Source organism: Triticum aestivum, chromosome 7D, assembly GCF_018294505.1.
Source record: "Triticum aestivum cultivar Chinese Spring chromosome 7D, IWGSC CS RefSeq v2.1, whole genome shotgun sequence".
Lineage (NCBI taxonomy): Eukaryota > Viridiplantae > Streptophyta > Magnoliopsida > Poales > Poaceae > Triticum > Triticum aestivum.
In genome coordinates this window covers 91,402,894-91,409,016 of record NC_057814.1, presented here as the reverse complement: position 1 = coordinate 91,409,016, position 6,123 = coordinate 91,402,894, and the positions used below count along the sequence as shown (strand labels likewise).

Sequence of the window (6,123 nt, the reverse complement as noted above, 5' to 3'; positions counted from 1 at the left end):
CCATGAGAGGGAAAGGCAGGAAGGGCTAGCCCTCCACCTTTTCCTTCCCTGGGGCTGGACAAACAAGGGAGGGGGCGCACCAGCCCCCTTGTGGGCTGGTTTGTCCCCTCATTTGGCCCATAAGGCCCATATCTTGCCGGGGGTGCCCGGAACCCCTTCCGGTGACCCGATTCTTTCCCGGTACGTTCCGAAACACTTCCGGTGTCCAAATACCATCGTCATATATATCGATCTTTACCTAACGACCATTTCGAGACTCCTCGTCATGTCCGCGATCTCATCCGGGACTCCGAACAACATTTGGTCACCAAAACATATAACTCATATAACACTATATCGTCAACGAACGTTAAGCGTGCGAACCCTACGGGTTCGAGAACTATGTAGACATGACCGAGACACCTCTCCGGTCAATAACCAATAGCGGAACCTGGATGCCCATATTGGCTCCTACATATTCTATGAAGATCTTTATCGCTCGAACCGTTATGGCAACATACGTAATTCCCTTTGTCCATCGGTATGTTACTTGCCCGAGATTCGATCGTCGGTATCTTCATACCTAGTTCAATCTCGTTACCGGCAAGTCTCTTTACTCGTTCCATTATACATCACCTCATGACTAACTCCTTAGTCATTTGCTTGCAAGCTTATGATGTGTATTACCGAGAGAGCCCAGAGATACCTCTCCGATACTCGGAGTGACAAATCCTAATCTCGATCTATGCCAACTCAACAAACACCTTAGGAGATACCTGTAGAGCATCTTTATGATCACCCAGTTACGGTGTGATGTTTGATAGAACACAAGGTATTCCTCCATTATCCGGGAGTTTCATAATCTCATAGTCGAAAGAATAAGTATTTGACATGAAGAAAGCAATAGCAATAAACTGAACGATAATTATGTTAAGCTAACGGATGGGTCGTGTCCATCACATCATTCTCCTAATGATGTGATCCCGTTATGAAATGACAAGACATGTCTATGGTTACCATCTTTGATCAACGAGCTAGTATAGTAGAGGCTTACTAGGGACACGGTATTTGTTTATGTATTCACACATGTATTTATGTTTCCGGTCAATACAATTCTAGCATGAATAATAAACCTTTATCATGATTAAGGAAATATAATAATAACCATTTTATTATTGCCTCTAGGGCATATTTCCACCATTGGACGCCAGGACATGAGGTAGTTCAGGGTGTATCCTATTATGCGTGCCAACGTGGATCCCGCGTTTCTTAAGGCCACCGTAGTTGTGGGAAACCCCGGGCGGCGAGCTTACTGGGAGGGCCGTGCCGACCTGCTGCTAGGGTGTTGCGATGGGGTTGGTGGGTGGTTGCATTGTGATAGCCATCGGCCTCGACTTGGGCAGGCATGAGGCGGTGGGCCATGTCATCACTGCCGCCGGTGGTACGCTTGTGGTTGGTTCCGTCATCATGAATTGATGGAGGAAGATTGCCAGCGGAGCTTTTGATTGAGATATCTCCTGGTCCATAATGTCGTCGGCCTCGGAGCTGGGGGGATTCTGGTTCTACCTAGAGGTCGGAATAGGTGACTTCGTTGATAGGTTGAAGGCCGGCGTTTTCATCCTCATTTGTGAGGCATAGTGGCCCCTCATTGCAGCTTTCGTTGTTCGAGGCCGAGAAGATATCAACCAGATTGGTGTTATCGCTAGTGTTGAGGTCGGTGATGAGGTAGTCTTTTGGTGTGTGAGTGAGGTGGCAATTGCCGCAGACAACTATGATGAGTTGAATGGTTGGTGTGGGCTCGCCCGGGTGTATGTGGTCAAGGTGACCCGTGGATCCCGCTGATCCTAACGATGGCGCGGACCCTCCAGATCAAGTGCAGCCGCCGCGAGATCCTGCTGAGGATCCTGGAGTGACAGGGTGGGCCGGTGAGTTGATTTGACCTAGACCGTCTCGCTGACGACGAAGGTGAGGGAGCCGAAGACTAGGCTCGTTGCTGGCGAGAGGTTGCCGGGGGATGCAACACATCCTATCCAAGATCGGTCTCCAGCTAACGCCGCCCATGCCTGGCGCGCCCATTGACGGTGCAAAATACCGTCTGATCCCTCAGTAGGGGTCCGAGCGCAGCTGGAAGTCTTAGATCGGAGGTCCCACAAAGGGGTTCATCCAGGTTCAGGCCTCCAGAGAGTATTACCCTACGTCATGCTTGTTTTTGTTATTCATGATGGACGGATACCTCGTGTGAGGGGTTGCAGTGGTGTATGAGATTGCTACCGAGAGTTTTTCTATCTAAGAATAGATGGGAATGGGAACTCTAGACCTCCCTTTATATAGGCAGTGGAGGTCGAGGGTTTACATGGTGGTAGATGCGATCTGGGACGCCGCCGCCCTTAGTCTTGGAGGGACGAAGGTCTCTAGCGCTTCCCTAGGGCTTCCTCCTTTTATTGGGCCAAGTGGGCCTCATGTAGATTTCGAGGTTGGGCTCCCCTGAGTCAACCATCCCTGGTGCAGGGCACCGTCACAGGTGGTAGGATATGTCTGGATGGTAGGTGAAGGTCGTGAGTTCAAGTCGCCACACACACATGACCAATTATTTTTAGTTGGTCCAGAAGTCCCATACATAGTCTATAAAACAAATTTCAGTAGAGCAAGCCTAGCAGAATATCTACGTGGCCCAGTAAGGGAAGCAGACCGTCTTTTTTTCCTTCAATTTTCTTCAGAAAAAAATTGCGGGTTGATTCTACGAATTCTCATGTTTTTTTTTTTTGCAAAATTTCTGATGGACGGACACAATCAGTTTTGTCTTTATTAGTAGATACAGATAAGATACCACTCCACAAAAAAATAGATATAGATAAGATATAAGATATATTTCAATGGATAAAAATGTTTTGCATGGAATTAGTGTGTTCCAACATCTATGAAAAAAGAGTTTATGAATGTTTAATAAAATATACATGCATGCCAAATAACATGTTGACACAATTTTCCTCAAAACAAATATGAGAGAAATTGTCAGTGTGTAACAAAATACCTCAAAATACATTCTGCTATGCATGGAATATGTTAATGTATTTAAAAAATGTTCATGACGCTTGTTAAAATATTTTGAATTTTACATCATAATGAATGATTTTGAGATATGTTTTGTGCAAATGAATATCTTTGAAGTATCACGGCATCAGTTATGAAAGTTGTTCCTGCGTGTGAAGTAAAATATTCATGTGTGTTGAACAGTTGTTCAAGTAAATTCAAAAAATCGTTTCAGTAGATAAAGTGTTTCGCATGAGATAAATTTGTTCTACCATCTTTGAAAAAGAAGTGTTCATGCAAGTTTGAACAAAATATAAATGTGTGCCAAGCAAAACGTTCACACAAGTTTTAAAATATTATTCACATACGAAAAATGTTTTGTAGAAAACAAGAACTTAATATATACTATTCTACTACGCAGTCCACGAAACATTTTAGTTGTTTAGATGAGTGTTCACGACACTAGTTAAAATGTTTTGAAAACAAAAATGATAAACTTTGTGCCAAATTTTAACATTTTTCTTCAACATGGAACTTTGTGTTAAAAAAATCCGTCAACGCAAAAAAAAAGGAGGATAAAAACACGGACAAAAAGCAGCACAGCGAGTCGCAAGGACCAGGTTGAATCGGAATAACTCGAGGACACGGATAGGGACTTGTACTCTCGCCGTCGCCGAGGAGGACGGCCGACTCTTGCCGGGACTCGAACCCCTCCGTCCTAATATAAGAACAGAGGCACCCCTGTTCTCTCCACCAAACAACCAATCCATCGACCAGAAGAAACACAAGCTCTCGAGACAGCTAGCGAAGCAAATCGACATGGCGAGCGGCACGAGGGGTGTCGCCGCGGCGACTATCTCGCTAGCCGTCCTGCTCCTAGTCTTTTGCTTCTCGCCCAGCATGGCCGCGGCCGCCGCCGTCCCCAGCATCGACGCCACGCGGACGCGCCACCTGCCGCTGCGACACGGACTGCTGCGCGGCCCGGAGAGCGTCGCCTTCGACGCCAAAGGCAACGGCCCGTACAGCGGCGTGTCCGACGGCCGCGTGCTGAAGTGGAACGGCGACGCGCTCGGATGGACGACGTACAGCTACAGCCCCGACTACAGCAGCGAGGCCTGCACGGCGTCTCTCCTTCGCCCGGAGACTGCCACCGAGGGCCACTGCGGCCGGCCACTCGGTCTGCGGTTCCACCTCAAGTCCGGGTACCTCTACGTGGCCGACGCTTACAAGGGACTCATGCGGGTCGCGCCGGGCGGCGGGGAGGCCACTGTGCTTGTCACAGAGGTTGATGGCATACCTCTCCGCTTCACCAATGGGGTGGACATCGACCAGGTAACCGGCGAGGTCTGCTTCATGGACAGCTCCAGGAACTACAATAGGTCGCAACATGAGATGTGACAAGAACTGGAGACTCAACGGGTCGGCTACTGAGGTATGACCCACGGACAGGAAAGGTCGCCGTGCTCCAGGCCGACATCACTTACCCCAATGGCCTCGCCATCAGTGCTGATCGAACACATTTAATCATCTCATCGACCGGGCCGTGTAAGCTGCTACGATACTGGATCAAGGGCTCCAAGGCGTGCACGATGGAGCTATTCGCCGACCTCCCTGGCTATCCAGACAACGTGAGGCCTGACAAGAGAGGAGGATACTGGGTGGCACTACACCGTGAGAAGGCTGAGCTCCCCTTTGGTGTCGATAGCCACCTACTTGCCTTGAGGATCGATGTCGAGGAAAAAATAATCGAGGAGATGAGAGGACCCAAGAGCGTGAGGCCGACCGAGGTTCTGGAGAGGAAAGGTGGCAGATTGTTCATGGGATCCGTCGAGCTTACTTATATGGCAGTCGTCAAACGCACATAGATAGAGATCAATTCAATTAAGGATATGTAAATTAAGGCTTTTCATCGGACTTGCACTATTTTTTACTTCCATTATTATGTTATTGTTTTGTCGTATTTTCATTGTAAAGTCCTTTTTTATGTGGGGCTTTCTATTGGACAATGATCAATGTAGTTTTGACTATAATGATGTTTCAAACTATCTTTTATTAAGCATTATATGAAAGTACAGTTGTGAGTTGCAAAGAGCCAAAGACACAAAAGGCACTAGCATTGTTGTGAAATAAATTGTTCGCAAAAACTAAGACGGTCCAAAGAGGATTACAAGTTAATACTCACAAAAACGACAGCAATCCAATCTTACAAAAGGGAAAACATCTATTAAGAGAAATCAACTGCGGCAACAAAAATCAGCTAATTGCCTGCTAGATAAAATATACAAATGCATCAACATATTCATTCGCAATTTCATAAATTCAGTTCACAGCAAAACATATGTTGCACAAGAACATCACAGTTCTTCCATCCATTGCACTACAAAGAATCGTCACATCATCGCACCAAATGTCCATTGAATAACCCAATCTTTACCCTGATGCACATACAAAAAAACGCCATATACAAAATGCACAAGCGCCTACATGGACCGATCCGACGAACAAGCTACACTCCTTTGCTCCCAATCAATGGCCGTGTCACTTCCCCTCCTGCCTGTGTTTGAAACCGTCACAATCACAGCCAAAGCAAACATGGGCAGAACAAACTTCCGATGCTGTGAAGTTTATGCATGTTGGTACTTCTCAATTGGCTCAAGATTTCTCTCGATGCATGTGACGAACAACAAATACAAATGCTCATCATTCCAGAAAATACACATGCATAAGTTTATTGTATCTAAGTATGCTTTAGTTATTGCACATCTAAATGACTCAATCATACTAGGAAGAAAAAAAAAGAGAATAGAAAATGTTTGCACGAATCTCTGTGTAAAATCAATGACATAGGACTTAGATGTGCACTACTTATGGCACATCTAGATGTGTTTTAGCAAAACTGTTTATATTTATTGTATTGTTTTTGTTGTAGTGAACAAATGAATCGCCATTACATATCGCATCTACAACTTGATAAACCGGAACCCCGAGCGCTATATGTTGGATTATAGATGGGCTTAGGCCCATATAAGACAGTAATCCCTGGTTAATCTTTAAGGCCCATTTAGGTGCATGGCAAGTGGTGGAAAGTTTAGTACCATACTGCTATTAGAGTGA

General features: G+C 46.0%; 1 pseudogene; it reads left to right on the top strand.

The window, feature by feature from the left end:
• The first annotated feature begins 3,666 nt into the window (after positions 1 to 3,666).
• Positions 3,667 to 4,911, top strand: LOC123170319 (protein STRICTOSIDINE SYNTHASE-LIKE 10-like; annotated as a pseudogene).
• The last annotated feature ends 1,212 nt before the right edge of the window (positions 4,912 to 6,123 follow it).